A 16,918-nucleotide genomic window follows, 5' to 3' on the forward strand; every position below is an offset into this window, starting at 1 on the left:
TCATCCATGTGACAATCAAATACACCTCATCACACACTAGTATAATCTTTCATCACTCACTGTAAAATAGAAAGTGCCATATTTGAAACCATTGACACACCAATAGAAATTTCAAAACACCCACTCAGTTATTCATAGAACTATACACACATCTAATCACTTACCTATAGATTCAGTGTTATATGCAGTGAATAATCAACAGAACACTATCAAATATACTTATGCGCCAGAGGCAAGATGGCGGCCACGCTGGACGTGTGAGCAAGCTGCTCCTGCCGGACCCCACGGACATGGTGCTGCCGAGATAGGTGCAGGCGGCAGAGGGTCACTGTATTGAGGAATACGCTTAAAGGACTTACGCGGTTTACTTTTTTGCCGAAAGGGAAAGCTTTCCTCAGAGCGTAAATGTGCTCTTTTCTCATTGTAGCTTTGACCGGAGCTCGAGTGCGGAGTCTGCAGTGGAGGTTGTGGGCGGTCCATACAAGGAGGCTCACCTGGTTCACCCGCGCTCCTACTGGCGTTTTGGCAGTCTCGGCCATTTCGGCATTTAGAAAGGCTGTGAGTTGGACAGTAGTGGAAGGGGCAATGGCTCTTAAAGGTCGTAGAGGGCGCGGGCAGGGACCCTCTGGCTCAGAGGAACAGGGTGAATCAGAAGCTGCGGTAGCTACGACGGCTGCAACTACGATAAGCTCTGCTTCAGCCCCAGCCCCAAGCGCAACAAAGATTACAGCCCGTGGGGAGTCACGAGCCAAGGAGCCGGACAGGGCAGGGAAGGCAGTATCTCGAGCGAAGGAGAACGCTGAGCTGGCGGCAGCAAAGCCCGTTAAAGGTATACCAGAGCTGTTTCTTACCATGAAAAATAAAGAAGCTGCTAAGTCTGTTTTGGCTAAAGATTCTGTTAAAGACTCTGCTCCTATTGAAACTGTGGAGGCATTGATTGAGCGGGTAGAAGACGAGCTGAGGATGGAAGCTCTTATAGACTGTACGGAAGAAAGGAGACAAGGGGCTGAAATTATGAATGGATTAGATATTGCAAATGGGTCTGCTGGAGAGGCATCGACTGGCGCTCACCTGATTGAAGAAGAGATTGAGGGGGATAGGGAGAGTGCGCAGGAAAAAGAGCCAGAAACAGCAACGACTTTAAATGCAAATTTAATCACTACCCACGCCAAGAATATAGAGAGTACAGAGAGTCTTAGGAAGAAGGGACCACAAGGGGGGCTTCATATGATCCCATGGGGTCCAATATTATTGAATTAGACTCCGCTGATTTTTACTCCTTGTCAGAACACTCAGTGTCATCAGCTGAGGATCTTTTGCAACAGTATGCCACATATATGAGTATGGAAGAAGGGAGCCTCCATAGTAGTTTTGAAGCAGAAGATCAGGGCTCAGACTCTTAAGACGCTGGAACAGTCCACAGACTGCGGTTAAATTAGGATGGAGATAACCTAGAAGGAGTAAAAGGAAGGGATGGCGATACCACTGTAGCGTCTCTTGCGGGAGAGGAGCAAGCTGAAGAAATTTCACTTGGGCTAATATACAAGACTATGATGCTGCATAGAGATGAGCATAGGCAGGACAGTTTGAGAGTGCAGAACTCGTGTAAAAAGTTGCAAAACTCTGTCAGGCGCTTGGCCAAATCACATTCTGAGTTTGTGGAGAGAGCAAAGGAAGCTGAAGTCCGCATTTCCACTCTGGAGGACGAGCTTCTGCAACAGAAGAAAGCTTTGGAGGTACAACTCGCTAATAAGGATGATATCAATTGGAAGCTTACTGACCTAGAAAACCGCTCACGAAGAAAAAATTTGAGGTTTTTACAGATTCTGGACGGCAAGGAGGGGTCAGACCCCCGAGGCTTCATGATAGAGCTTTTGAAGAAGTCATTCCGTGAGTCTACAAGATGGGACTGGGACCGGGAGGTGGAGAGGGCACATCGGTTCCCCTTTAACATCAGAACAAATCAGCGGGATCAGAAACCAATAGCCATGTTAGTGGCATTTAACAGTCTTCTGGCGCGTGAGGAAATTTTCACTAAAGCACGACCAGAGAGGAAAATTAGTGCTCTTGACTGTGACTTTTTCGTATGCCCTGACCTTTGTAAACAATCCGTTGATTTGAGATGGCAGTTTAGACAATTAATTCCAGTTTTCCAATCTAAGGGGGCCCAAGCTTATTTGATGTTTCCTGCTAAAATGAAAGTTGTGTACAGAGAACGTACCCATTATTTTATGACGGCTGTGGCAGCTAAGGCCTTTATGGATACAATGTAACTGGTTTGATACATATACATATGTAATGGGATAGGACTTTTTTTGAGATGGTTAAGACATTTTTCGATATGATATGCTGTAATCGCTAACTGAGGCGTATAAATGTTTCATTCCTTCTCGAATGGAAGCGGTTTAAATATTGATTTTTTGGATATTTTGCTTTGAGTGGATAACATGCCCGTGGGCGAAGGCAGGTAGATGGGGGGCTAGCTCGCATCAATAGGACCATAAGTCCTAAAGCCTCAATGAAGGGTTGGAGGGGAGGGAGGGGGGAGTCAGGGTTGGGGGGGTTCAGGGGAAGTGCACAAGGGGGGTGGGGGAGAAAAAGGGGGAAAAATGTTCTTGAACACAGCAAAATGCGCAAAGAGTACGGTATAGAGGATTCTACAGTCCTATTTAGTTTTAGTATTTCAATATATTGGGTTTGCTTGATTCTATATTTTTGCCTTTTTTGTTTATGGAGTTATGAAAAAAAATGTCTGTGATGGTTTTGGATAAGTTTATGTATATTACATGTATGATAAATGGCTTCTAAACGATTAAAGGTCTGCTCACTAAATGTATCGGGGCTAAACAATAATATAAAGAGACAGAAGGTCGCAGCTGAGCTGAGATATATTGCACCACATCTACTGTGTTTGTAGGAAACTCACATACCATGGTCAAAAAGAGACGTGCTAAGAGAACTTGGATTTTCATTAGTGATCACTACCAGACAGTCTAGTCTGATACGCGGTGTGGCCATTATGTGTAAGGGTAACAATGTAACATCAGGAAGGACGCTAGGTGATAAAAAAGGAAGATGGGCAATTGCAGAATTTTGTGTGGATGGTAAAAAGCTGACATTATGTAATATTTATGGTGCAAATTTAGACGATCCGGAAGTTCTAATTGAAGTGATTTGGAATTAGCCACCTGGCCTCAGCCCATAGTGCTTTGCGGAGATATGAATATCAATCTGACCATAGTTCATTGAGAGATGGGTTTGCTAAGTATAGGGGGCGCAAGCCAAAAGTATATAAAGCACTACACAATCTAGTGCAGGACCAAGGGCTGGTGGATGTGTGGGGGCATATAAGATCACAGGATAGTGGGTATACATTTTATTCTTACCCCCACAAAAAAATTGGTCAGACTTGATTATTTTTTTGCCCCGGCCTCTGCATTAGAAGGAGCGATAATTACTGTGCACCCAAGGATTTCATCAGATCATTCTCCTATAGTATTGGAGATAGGTGCGGGGCTATCTAGACCTAGACAGCTTAATTTCACATTTGACAGGAGGTTGGTGGCAAATAGTGATTTTAGGGATCATATAAGGAAGTGGATTAAGCTACTCTTTCAGGAAAATAAGGGCTCCGCCACGCAGGCCATTATTTGGGACACTTTCAAAGCGGGGTTCCGTGGGGAATGTATTATCTTCTCATCTTTGAATCAAAGGAAGGCGAGACATGAGTTGGATAGACTATATCAGCAACTAATTCAGTCTGAAATATTATTGATGAAGGGGATAGTCAGCAGGGTGAACAATTTGAGAATTGGAGGACATAGTCGCAAAGGATAGAGCGAAAGTGTTGGGATTCTGGAGTGTAGAGAACGCAAGGAGGTTTTTAACATAAAGGATGGAAAAGCACGAGTGCGGTGAGGCAATAGGGAAAACATTGGCGGTACAATTGCGGATAAAAGAATCAGCTAGAAATATTGTGCAAATGACGGACTCTGCGGGGGTGGCTCATTTGGATCCACAAGAAATACTCAAGATCTTTCAGCAGTTCTATTCAGAACTATATGACCAAAAGAAGGGGGTGGATGATGATGGACTAGATGGGGCGGTAATGTTAGAGGAGGGTTTAAAAAGACTAGACCCAACAGCTGCACAATGGTTGGAAGGTACTATCACGGGGCAGGAGGTGGAAAAAGCAGTGAAAAGTCTTGCAACTGGAAAAGCAGCCGGTCCTGATGGAATACCCAGTGAGGTCTACACACAATTTTATAATGATATTAAGGAGGAGCTAATAGGAGTTATGCAGGCTGCTCAGCTTGGTTCCCCTCCCAGGTCGTGGGCTGAAGCGACTAGAGCAGTTTTCTGTAAGAAGGGCAAGCAACCAGAGTTAGTAGGTTCTTACCGGCCGATATCACTGCTAAATGTGGATAATAAAATCTACTCCAAAATATTAGCTAACTAGTTAACTCACTGTATGGCTTCTTTAGTCTCATACCACCAACATGGTTTTATACCAAAAAGAGGGACGGTAGAGCATGTTAACAAAGTAATTTCTTTATTTGACATAGCTGCTGTGAAAAGGAACGATCTCTCGCTGATCTTGCTTGACACGGAAAAAGCGTTTGATCGAGTACAGTGGGGGTATTTGTGAAAATGAATGAGTAGAATGGGCTTTGGTCAGAAATGTATTTATGCAATTCAATCCTTATATCTACATCCTATGCCTAAGATTTCCGCTATGGGCCTACTTTCGGATACTGTTAAAATCACACGTGGTACACGTCAAGGAAGCCCCTGCTCCCCTCTTTTGTTTGCCCTTTATATTAACCCTTTTATAGAGCAACTAACTCGGAATGTTTTGATCCCACCCTACAAAGTTGAAGAATATTATTTTTCGGTTTTTGCCTATGCTGATGACATTGCGGTAACAACTGTAAATCCCGGCACTGCAATAAAAGAAATCGAGCGGTTGGCGAAGGTTTTTGGGAGGGTAGCTGGATATAAACTGAATGAGGCGAAAACGCAAATTCTTTGTTCTGAGACTGTAGTATGGCAGGATTGTAGGGTAGTAAAGGAGGCAACATACCTAGATATTCAATTAAGGGCAAATATGACTGAATTAGTGGAGGTTAACTGGAATACGCTTATGGCCAAAATTAGGTAATCTCTGGATAGATGGGAGCGGCTATATTTAACCATTATTGGACGGTCAAATGTATTAAAAATGAATGTGCTGCCAAAAGTCCTATACTTATGTAGGTCTATACCGTTAGAAGTCTCAAAAGATAAAATACAGGCATGATGTGGGAAATTTATTTGGAGCCCAGGAAGATCAAGAAGGGCAATGAACTTCATGACTTTACCATATTCAAGGGGAGGACTGGGGGTCCCAGATTTTTATTTGTATTATGTAACTTGTTTTCTTTTGAGGATGAGGGTTTTGATCACTGGAGAGACAGGAACTGATGTGGCTAATGCCCCGAATATTTTTGACATCCAGTTAGGTGCATTTGCAAAGCAATCTTTAGTTATAGAGATTGATGGGAGTTACTACAAACGGGCTTGGTTTAAGGTAGTGCTGGGGGCGTTTAAGATTTGGAAATGGTTTGCGAAAATAATGGGGATAGGGAAAGTATCGTATTACACGCCCTTTAGCGCATATAGGATCCTACCAGGTATCTTCTCTGACGCAATGGCTTTAATTTGGCAGCGGAAAGGGATTAGGATCCTGGGAGATATGATTAAGGAGGAAGGGATTTGTAAATCCTTTGAGGAGATGATGGGTCAGTTTTCGCTGCCTAGGAGTTTTTTCTTTAAATTTTTACAAATTCGTGATTATTTAAATCGGCGAAGAGGGAAATTGGAGCAAAATAAAGTCATTGACGGAATCAGGAGGTCTGTTAAAATTGGAGTGGTATACCAATTATTACTGTCTGTTAAGAATGATGATATAGAAAAACTAAAGCTAAAATGGAGAGATTTAGTTGGAGACCCAGAGATAGAGGTGGAAGAGCTTCTAATATTATCTAAGGAGGCTTTAATGTCTGCAAATTTGAAAGCCCAGTTTTTTAAGACCTTATATGATTTATACTACACTCCTAAAAGAATGGCAAAATAGGAAGGGGGAAATGAAGGCAAGTGTTTCCGGTGTGGGGAAAATGATGCTGGGGGATACATATTTTTTATAGCTGTGTTAAACTTCAAGGTTATATCGTAGATCTTGAACAGTTTTTGTCTTTGGTGCTTAGAACATCTGTTGTTATTACTCCGGCAATGTTGTTACTTGGTAAAATTCCAAAGGATAGATACCGGAACCACTATTTCAGCATCGACATTTTATATTTTTTGCAATGACTGTAGCACGTCTGTGCATAGCTACGGAGTGGTTACAGGAAAAACCACCGGACTTCCATCAGTGGCGTGCCAGAATGCTCAGTTTATATAATTTGGAGTGGGGTCTTTTTTCTATGAAAGGCTTGAGGAAAAAAAGACTGGGCATAAAAATTTGGAGTGCGTTTAGGGATTACTATGAGGAATAAATTGTCATTAAGGATGTAATAGCTTTGCTTTGATTCATTTTTTTTTTTTTGCTGTAACACTTGCGGAAAATGTTGAAATTGTGAATTGGCTACTCTGTTTTTCTCTGCAGTTTTGCTGTGAAAGAACAATAACAATATTTTTAAAAATATATATATATATACTTATACGCCTATTTCAACATTACACACCAGCACACATTGTATTCACTTATAAAGACATCCTTCTGACTTATGCAAATAATTGATTATACTTACATTTACTCACCTACACACTTATACGAACACCACTTCATCTATTTATATAGATAGTAACTCACACTTAGTGTGTCATAAAATCACTATTACAAGTATACAGTTATCCATATAGTGACTCATACAATCACTAAGTCTTAGGCTCACTTAATTAGATATAACTGTCACATACACTGCCTTTTTTTTCAAGTTTAATGGAGATGTACCATTGAGAGAAATATTTCATCACCACCACACCCATAAACATATGCACTCACTGAAACAATTGTTATAACATGTAGTCTTAACCTCATATACCTACTGAATGAACTATTCACACATTTTTTGGCAATCACACACCCCCCACCAAACCACATAGACATTCATTTACAAATACAAATACTCAGTTAAAAAAACAATAACAAATATAGTCTTTAACATAGCAATTAAGACAAAGCAATAAAGACTTTCACACAGTTTAGTAGCTACACATTATTTACAGTGAGACTCTACAAATTAGTCAAGGAAAGAATCAATGACACTGTTACTAAATCCACATCCACACATTTATATTTATATATCCACTCATTCTTCAATGCAAAGTAGTGTATTTATATTACATATTTAAATATCAAAGCAAACCAGATTCACTGGATGATGTCTTCAGTGATGTCATCAGTGATGTAATTTGAGATATCATCAGTGATGTCATCAGTGATGTCACTGATCATGTCTTGAATGAAGTAATATGTTACATCATCGGCAGTGGATTGTGAGCGCGCGAGTTATACTTAGCAGGGGCGGTGGGTGAGATTTTAATGTGGTGGGGCGCAAAGTGATTTGCATACAGCACCGTAGCGAGCGAGCGTAGCGAGCGAGCCCGAACCCCAAAAGTGGGGTTTGGGGGGGTTACCACCCCCAAGAAAATTTTGAAAAAAAAGAAGAAAAATCGTGCATTTTCAAGCAAATTTGAGAAAGCAGGAAGGTTAATAAAGCAATTGTGAAAGTGCAGTTATTACATTAATAGATGGCATAACATAGGTAGCTGCTTATTCAGTATAACCACAGAGCTTCATACATTCCGTCCTATTATGCTTAGGTGCTGAATTCAGACTATAAGACTTTCATGGAAATCTCAGCTCTACGAGTAGAAGAAGTTGCACAGCAGTGTAATGGTTGCCAGGCTCGTTCCGCAGGACCGTCAGGAACTTGAAGAAAAGTCCACAGTCTTCCCCTATGGCCTTCCGACTCTATTAGACTCTAGAATAACGAATGGCACGCCAGGGGAAAACAGGGAAACAAAACAAGGAAAGGCGTGGGAAGAAAAACAGGTCTTGAGCGTGGGAACCTCTTCGTGAATTCTTGAAGAATAGGCACTGGCAGGCTGTAAAGGAAGGAAGATGTTACACTCTATTCTTATCTATACTACAGAGAGTATGCACACACTTGTATATACAACCTATACAGCTTTCAGTCTTGGTTCTAGTAGACAAATGGCAGGTTAACATAGGTTATACCCCTGTGCAACAGAAGGATAAGATTATGAGCACTATGGTCCAACACAATGTCAGTATATACAATGATAAGGTATGTATGGCTCACCACTCTATTCCCAGAGAGGAGTAAGAGGAGTGCGTATTCTTCTGTAGGTTATACGTTCAAAGAATAATCTGCCAGGAGAGAGTGGTCATAAAGGTCACATGAAAGACTAACAATATACTGAATATAAAAGAGGCAGCGCAACGCGCTGTTACCGTGATTCTGGTTGAGCTGAGCTTTGTACACACACTTCCCATAGGTCCACGCAAGTACCCCAAACATAAATGGTATTAAGGTTTTCGCAATTTGCCAAGGGGAAAGGTTTAATAGGCAACACAAGCAACGAATCATTCACCCTGCGGGAGACAGGTCCGGCCAGTGAACAAAGGTGAGAAAATCTGTGTAGTCTCCAAATAGAACAAACACTACAAAACTTTTAAAAACAGAGATAACAATGCATTTCTTATCTCAATCAGAATTTTTTGAATTTAACAAACAAGTAGCAGCATTCACTTTTTGTAAATGAAACAGCACGTCTGTCTTTCAGTGTAGCAAACTTGTCAATTACTTTCATGTTGAAGTCCAGTATCTTTTGGACTAGCTTGCTCTCTACAGATAGCATCACCAAAGCATTTAGTCTTTCCTCTAGCATGGTGTTCCTGAGGAATGTCTTTATGCGCTTTAAGGCTGAAAAACATTGTTCAGCTTCTACTGTTGTCATTGGAGTCGTAATCACAATTTTTAGTAAAGTCACTGTCTCTGTAAGTGAGTTTTCCATATGCAGTTAATGAATTAAACTCAGCAAAGTCAAGGCGCTTGTGGCCTTCCGGTACACAGGCATTTCGTAGAGTACAGTTAACTCAGTTCTCAGCTGCTCTTTTTTGAGCATAGGATATGCTTCCGCAGCCTGATTCAGAGCACGCTCAGGGAAGGATTCATCATATAGTGCAAATTCTTTACTTTGCAATAAAGTGGCACTCACCAAATGTTTTGTGAATGAAAAACGTTCTTGTGCCTGCGCAATTACAATGTCACATATCTCCTTTCCAATTCAAACCAGAGAGGTGATGTTTTGTCTGCGGTTTTCAAAAATAGAATGCTCCGGCAGTTTGCTCTCTAAATCGTCAACCCCATCTCTCACTTTCTCTATCTTTTGTACAAATGTAGATGTAGAGGCTTTCACAGAGACAGTATCTATGTCTTTTCTTTGTAACTGATCGTATAACGCATCAACATGACGCATTATGTCATGAAATAAAAACAGTAAGAACTGAAACTCTTTGTCTTGTAGTGTTCTAATAAAGCTATGGGCTTAATTCTGACTTGTGTAATCAAAGTCTTCCCTGGATGCTATGGCGACAAAACATTTCTCAAGGCCCTCCCTCTGTTCAAAGATTAAGTTGACTGTACAAATGTGAAAGTTCCAACGAGTTGAGGATCCCCTTGGTACGCTTTTGTCCACAATCTCATGAAGGGCTTCTGTTCTTTTGGGGGAACGTGTGAATAATGCTGCTACGCCTCCGATATCCTGAAAGAAAACTTGTGTCTCTCTGATCTTTGATACCGCCTGTTGCATAATAAGATTGAGTTGGTGGGCATAACAGTGCACAAAATGAGCATTAGGGTACACATCTCTAATTCGTTTCTGTACTCCACTAAGGCTTCCACTCATTACGGACGCACCATCATAGCTTTGTGCGATAAGGTTTTGTTTTTGAGGAAGGTCCGGGAAAATTAAGTCCAGTTGAGACAGTATAGCTTCAGTGATGGTTGCTGCACTAGAGTCTCTTAAATGTGTGAAAGCATAGAACCTCTCCACAACCTTTCTGTCACAGTCAAGGTACCGAAACACAAACACGGACTGTGTTTTAGTGGCCACATCAGTGGTGTCATCAGCCTGAATAGCCACAAAGTCTGTGTTTCGCAACTCTTGCACAATATAGCTTCTTATAATTTCGAGTATACAGTCAAGGAGTTCATTTTGTATTGTATTAGAGGTGCCCTTAAAGACTGTAGCACGTGCTAAATGTGTTTCCAAATCCTTGTCTATGGTTGACATTAAATCCACTAGGCCTAGGAAGATCCCAGGTTTTGAGGAAGTTTCTGATTCGTCATGGCCTGGCAATGCCAGTTCGAAAGCACCACAGAAACTAATGCAATCAATGATCTTGGATAGATTTTGTCTGTTCTTATCAACAGCTTCATTGTGGTTTTGAATGGGTTTGCGATATGCATCATTTATCTGCTGCTCAATTGGTGCGTCTTCCCCCAACATTCCCAGTCTTGTCAGGTTTTCCAGATGATTTCTTGTGAGGCAATGCTTCTTTATTTTTTCAGAAATGTGCTTCAAGTCAACTAGTCCGTGTTGTGTCCAAGAAAAGTCACCACCAAACAGCAAGCAGGGGAAGCAGAACAGAGAATTTTTTGTAGGGCACCCTGTAAGCCAAACAGCTTTTGTGTACCAGGCATTTGAGAATGCACGTTTTGACATTTTTCCTCTGTCCTGGGTAGTTTGCTGTAGGTTTATTTCAGGCTGATGAGGTCCTAAATGCTTTATCTGTAGTTTTTGTTCAAGTGGCCGTGCCTGGAATGACCTTGCAATCAGCTCTTGTACTGTATTCATGATGGTGTGTTGCTGGCCTTACCAATATATATATTAAAGAAACCTGTCAATAATCAAAGTACAACGTATAAGGTGCAGTGCAATAATATCAAATTTCAGTATAAATACATATATCTTGTGCATTATCGTAATACATCCCCAACAGGACACAAAATGACTGCTAAAATACAGCCGTACTGCCTCCTGCCTCTCTGTGCCATAGTGGTTGCTGAAGGCACTGAAGGAGACGCTGCTTGAGGGCCTAGAGAGTGACCACATACATACATAACCCGAACTCCCATGTAAAAAAATATATAGCATCAGTTTCCTTACCTTTAACATAGGTGTTTGCTGGGTTGTAGCCGGGGTGAAAGAGCAGCAAAGGAGGTTGGGGTCCTCTCTTGTTGTTTGCTGGAAAATTGCCCCAAAATGTTGTAATGTTCCAGGTTGTCGGGTGCTGAAAATGAAAAGATTAAAATTTATTTATTTTTGAAACAGTAGGGTAATGAAACAAAGACTGTGGGGAAAAAACATAACACTCCAATTTTTTCCTTGCAGTTTGCATCCAGCTCTTAGATGACAGTTAATAGCTTGCTGTTGTATGTTAGGATTTAACTTAGAAACTGCAAGTAACAAAAGGATCTCTCTGACAAAAGCAGTGCCTCACTGACCTATTTACATCATATGCATTTTGTGATCTGCATCAGGTATATGTTCTTTGCAGCAGGCACATTAAGCTTCTGCGCTGCCGGCTGCTGCTATTTCACTACTGGGACCACAAACATAGTCTGGCAGACTGCCAACGCTCCTACGTATATAGGCCAACAACTGATGTTTCTATTGTTTGTTTTATATAGCAAAGTAGACCTGACACATCAGGCATCAGAGCACTTTACATGAGCACCAGTTTCGTAACATCACCATTATTGCCTAAATAAACATTAGAATAAAGCTTAAAATCCATGCCGGGGTAATGTGGCCCAACATGGTCAGGAACGTGAAAACCAGAAATCAGATGAAACCAGGCAAGACATTCAATGGCACAGTTATGAAACAGTGTAACAGTTATGAAACAGTGTAACACATCCTCATACATACCAGCACTCAAGACAAATAAAAGACAATATTATCTGGTCCCCTTGCTCCACATGCACATAATCCTACATCAAAGACATATAGTTGGTAACAAGAAATTTCCATAGCAAAGCATCCCACACACAACTGACTGAACAGTAGACAATTGCTCAACCTCAGTGAATGACATAAATGTAAAAGTTCTATAGCTCACTCACACCCTCAACCACCCAAAATATAAACTGCAAAGAGTCGGTGGAAACGCAACTGCAATACTGTGTAATGGTCCTTTAATCCAACAGGTACAGTCACTAAGGACAACACAGAACACATCTATAGGTCCATAGACCTACCAAAAAACAATTGACTACTGTGGCTTTTGTCTGTGGAAAGCCCAAACTGTGAAGAAAGCCAAGCATGTACTACTGAAACATCTGTGAGGCAGAAATGGCCAATTCTAATGCTGATAACATCACACTTATTTACAACCCTGCTGTTTTACTATGTAACCTTTTTCGATATAGATATTACAAACTGCATATTTTCAAAATGTACATGAACACTAACTTTGGAATTAATATTTTCTGAGTGGTAAAGACGGTCCTATAATCAGAGTATAGGGTCCAATCCAAAAATATTTTTTCCTTGATTAGATATGTGATCCCCATAGAAAAGCAGGAATAATGCAGGAATAGGACAAGGGGGAAAAATGGCAAATCAAGCCATTAGAAACGAGAAGAAAGGTAGAAAACTAAGACATCGCCTGTATTTCCACAAAATCAAAAGTGCTTTTCTTGTCTTCTCTATTGTAACTAAAGTGTGTGATCTTTCAGAATCCATTTATGTGTCTGTGTCCAAGCTCCGGTGGTTTTCCAAAGTTGGCAGCATTTAGAAACAGGCTAAATTAGATTTAAGCAGTGTTTATAAAATAGTTTTGCATTTACATTAACATAAGAAAGGAGGCCAGGCACAATCATTTGGGTTTCCATTTGTGCCATACTGTGAAACTATTTCTTGTCAGTCTTAGAGGGTTCTAGTATGTTTGCTTTTGAGTTTGCTTCCTTATAATAAATCAATGTAATTTCTCTTCATCATAGTCCCTGCAAAGAACTATGACTGACAAAATACACAAGTCTTGGAAAATCCAATAGGTCTTCCCATTGCGAACTCCTGGCCTTGCCAATGCTTTTTGGCAATTCTGTACAGCATTGGTAAAAAGCACACTGCATTAGGTCAAGTGATGACAAAGGATGTTTTGAGGCCCCTTGAACTCCTGAAGACACGATACGCACTTCAAGGCTGCCAAGAGTTCAAATACATGCAGCTGGCCAACACAATAAAATCAAAAAGACCGAGTATAAATATCTCGAAGGACTGTACACTACTAGATTATATGAAGGGAGGTGGTTGCAGAATTAGGTCAATGTACGGGTTATTCTTGGAAACGCTCCCCGATGACATGCTCAAGACAGAGGCCGCTTGGGTTGATAAACTGAGTGACCCTGACATTGATTTGGATAGAGCCATCCTAATGGATAAAAGGTTCCTACGCTCCTCAAATCTAAGAGCACAACATTTTAAGACCCTCTTTAACTTATATTATACTCCGGCGAAATTATATGATTGGGGAAAGAGGGCGGATAACAACTGTCCTAGATGTGGACTTGGGCCTGCTGATGTCCTGCACATGTTTTGTAGTTGTGGTAAACTAGGGTCTATCAAAAAGGAAATCGAAATGTTCTTAGAGGGGCTGCTAGCTGTCAAAATAGACCTATCCCCTACACTTTTAATAATTGGTTGTGATGCTAAATTGGGTTTAAGTATAGAGTCCGAGGCACTCGTTTTTATATCAACAGCTGTTTTTAGAATATTAATTGCTGCTGCATGAAAGGATGTTGAGGCCCCAACCTTCCAAATGTGGATGTGCAGGATGCTTGGGATTCACAATATCGAGTCAGAGTTGTATGCACTAAAGGGAGTGAAATCCAGGGATATGGGCCTAAGGGTCTGGGCGCCCGTGGCATCATGGAGGCGTCTAAAAAGCGGGGGTTTATAGCTCTTTTAATTTCTAATGCAGATACTCCTATTGTATTCATTGTATTTATTGCCCTTATGTTCCAACAGCTGAGCTTTTATTCTTATTATGTGTATTCGTCTTCCTCTATGAGTATTTATTTTTCTGTATCAATATATACTTTATGTATAGAGTACATTATATTGTCATGAGCTTTCAATAAAAAAAAAATAAAAAAAAAAAAAAAAAAGGTAAAAAGCACACTGCATGCTACACCTACTGAATAATTTAGGCACAGTTTTGTTAAAAACATTTTTTGATCCAATATGGTGGACGCTACATGCTAGGGTAAATGAAAAAAAATAGTTTCCTTTGCGCTAAAGTGCATTTCTGCCAGTAGTGCAGCACAGGAGCCAAAGGGGGCTATCAAACCCTCCAAAATATCTAGATTTTTTTTTAAACAAATATTAAAATGAATGTAAGGGGTGGCCGAGCAATGGAGGAGTGGATAGGGGAAGCAAACATAGAAATAAATAGGAGTGAAGGGAGAATTGATAAAGAAGGAGGGGAAACACAGCATAGAAGGGAGAGTCAACACAGAACATACAGGGGATATGGCAACACAGAGCACAGGGATGGGTATTTGGCAGGGGGCAAGCACACGAAAGAGAGAGTTGGAAAACACATGCACTCCCATGGAGTGCGTAGCGAAAAAGAAAAGTAAGTGAGCAGTGGAAGAATACTGGTCAGCCAGTCAATAGCATGGTAAGTAGACTATGTTCCAGGGAAGGGCCACACTTAAGAGGAAGAGGAGGAGGAGGAGGTAAAACCATCGAATGAGAAACAAGGAAGTAAGGCTGCCAATAAAAGCAAACAACTGAGGCAATGGGCGATCACTGAACCGACTGTAAGTTTTTGGGATATTCCAAACGAGCTAGTTAAGGCTGTATAATAGGTCAGACCTAAAAAGTATAATAAAATTGCACTTGAAGGAGGAATAGATTTAAAAAACAAAGTTTCCGTGAAGAATGTAAGTCAGAATATGCATGCATCAGCATTTATGAAAATTGCACTCATTTAACACAAAATTGAAATCAGGATATTTGTGGTGACAAGTACATGCTCTACCGACCATTTCCAGGAAAAGGGAACTTAACATGCGGCCTTCAAGTACATGCTCTACCAACCATTTCCATGAAAAGGGAACTTAATGACATGTGGCCTTCAAACGTCTAACCTGTTGGAGATCCAATGAATTTACAGGTGAAGAGGCAACCACAACAAAGACCCAACAGTGTATGTGCAAGTCCACACGGTGGACGAACGGCTGGGACATCTGGCATCCGCCATTCTCTAAAAGTGGCCCCATAATCTTGAATTCTACGGATACTTATAGGAATGTTCGGTTCTCCTTTGCTACTCCACATGATAGTTAGCTTTGTGGACATATATTTAGCACATATCAACGTCTTTGGCCATATGCACCCCAGGTAGACTTCTTGCAAGTGACTTTAACACTATAATCTCAAAAGGTTCACATCATCACTGCTTTTGAATATTTGCACCGACTCGAGGTATAGCAGAGTTTACTATAAAACATGGTGCTCTATTCATAAGGCATATATAGAATGACAACTATGCATTCGTAGGCTGCCATTTTAGGCTGGTAAACATGCCCTGACTATATCAAAGGCATAATAGTCCAACAATATTTAGTTCTTTTTGATTTGCAGGCAGTCAACGAGTGGCTTCGAGAAAGACACGGCCCTGAACTGTTGTTGTCTTAAAACCTACAATTTTAAAGTTATTTAAATGTCCTGCCTTTCTCGATGCCTTCTGTTATCTTTAGTTTACGATTCTCTATCTCACCTCATTCTGTTACTTAAAGCAATACCACTGGCATGAAGCGACGTCATGATAATATTACTTATGTGCAGTCTCTACCTCACTACTAGCCAAAATGTGCTTGACATTTGGTTAGTTTGGAAGTTTGCTGTTTGGGTCACAAATGATGAGGGTGTTTTGCAAGGGCCATGGCAGGATCCCAAGACACATAAGCCTTTTTTGGACACATTTAATGTACCCATGTGCATGATTCTTTTAAATTATGATATTATTAAATCAATTTCAGATTTTAACAAAATAGTGAACTGCATTAAGGCCTTTTGGCTGATGTTGGCTTTTTTGATCCTCATTAGGACTCGTTCATTAAAATTCTCGTTATTCCACTGACCTGGAATTACTGTTCCTGCAGCCCGGCAATTCACAGGACTGAGAAATAACACTGGTTACTGACTGGGTCCGTCTGACGTAATTTACTGGCCGCTCGTTATCGAGGCTTAAGTGTTGGTAGTGTTCAACTGTGAACCTGACTACACACATTTTAATGGGCCGTAAATGTTGCATTGTTTCAGCTCGCAAGTCATAGACTTTTGTTTTAGAGCGAACTCGACCAACTTGTTGTCCACAGCATGTAGATTCCGACCGAAGTTAGGAGGACGGAACTTAGTCCCACCGCGGACGGTGTGCTGGGGTCCTTCCCCAAAAGGCTCAGATCTGGACTGGGACACCTCAATTCTGCAAATGATAAATGACACCTGGTGTCCTTCCAAGCATGGTTACCCACTGGCAGGTCCATTCAAACTGACCCCAATGGCTCCCACAGGTGCTTATGTATGAATGTGCAGCATCTATTCAATCTCATGCAGCTCTCCCTCACTCCAGCACACGTGGCTGCTGATTCATGTTCTCTGAGACACAATGAGAGCACATCTTTTGACCCTGGTCCAACATGACACCTCCTCCTATGTAGAACTCCCTCCACCCATGAACCTTCCAACCACACACGACACGCAGCATTCGGACACGCGACTGCGACAGAAGGTCATGGGGCGCATTCACATTGTGTGACCTGCTGCAGAT

This window comes from Lissotriton vulgaris, chromosome 8 (genome assembly GCF_964263255.1).
Source record: "Lissotriton vulgaris chromosome 8, aLisVul1.2, whole genome shotgun sequence".
NCBI classification, from domain to species: Eukaryota; Metazoa; Chordata; class Amphibia; order Caudata; family Salamandridae; genus Lissotriton; species Lissotriton vulgaris.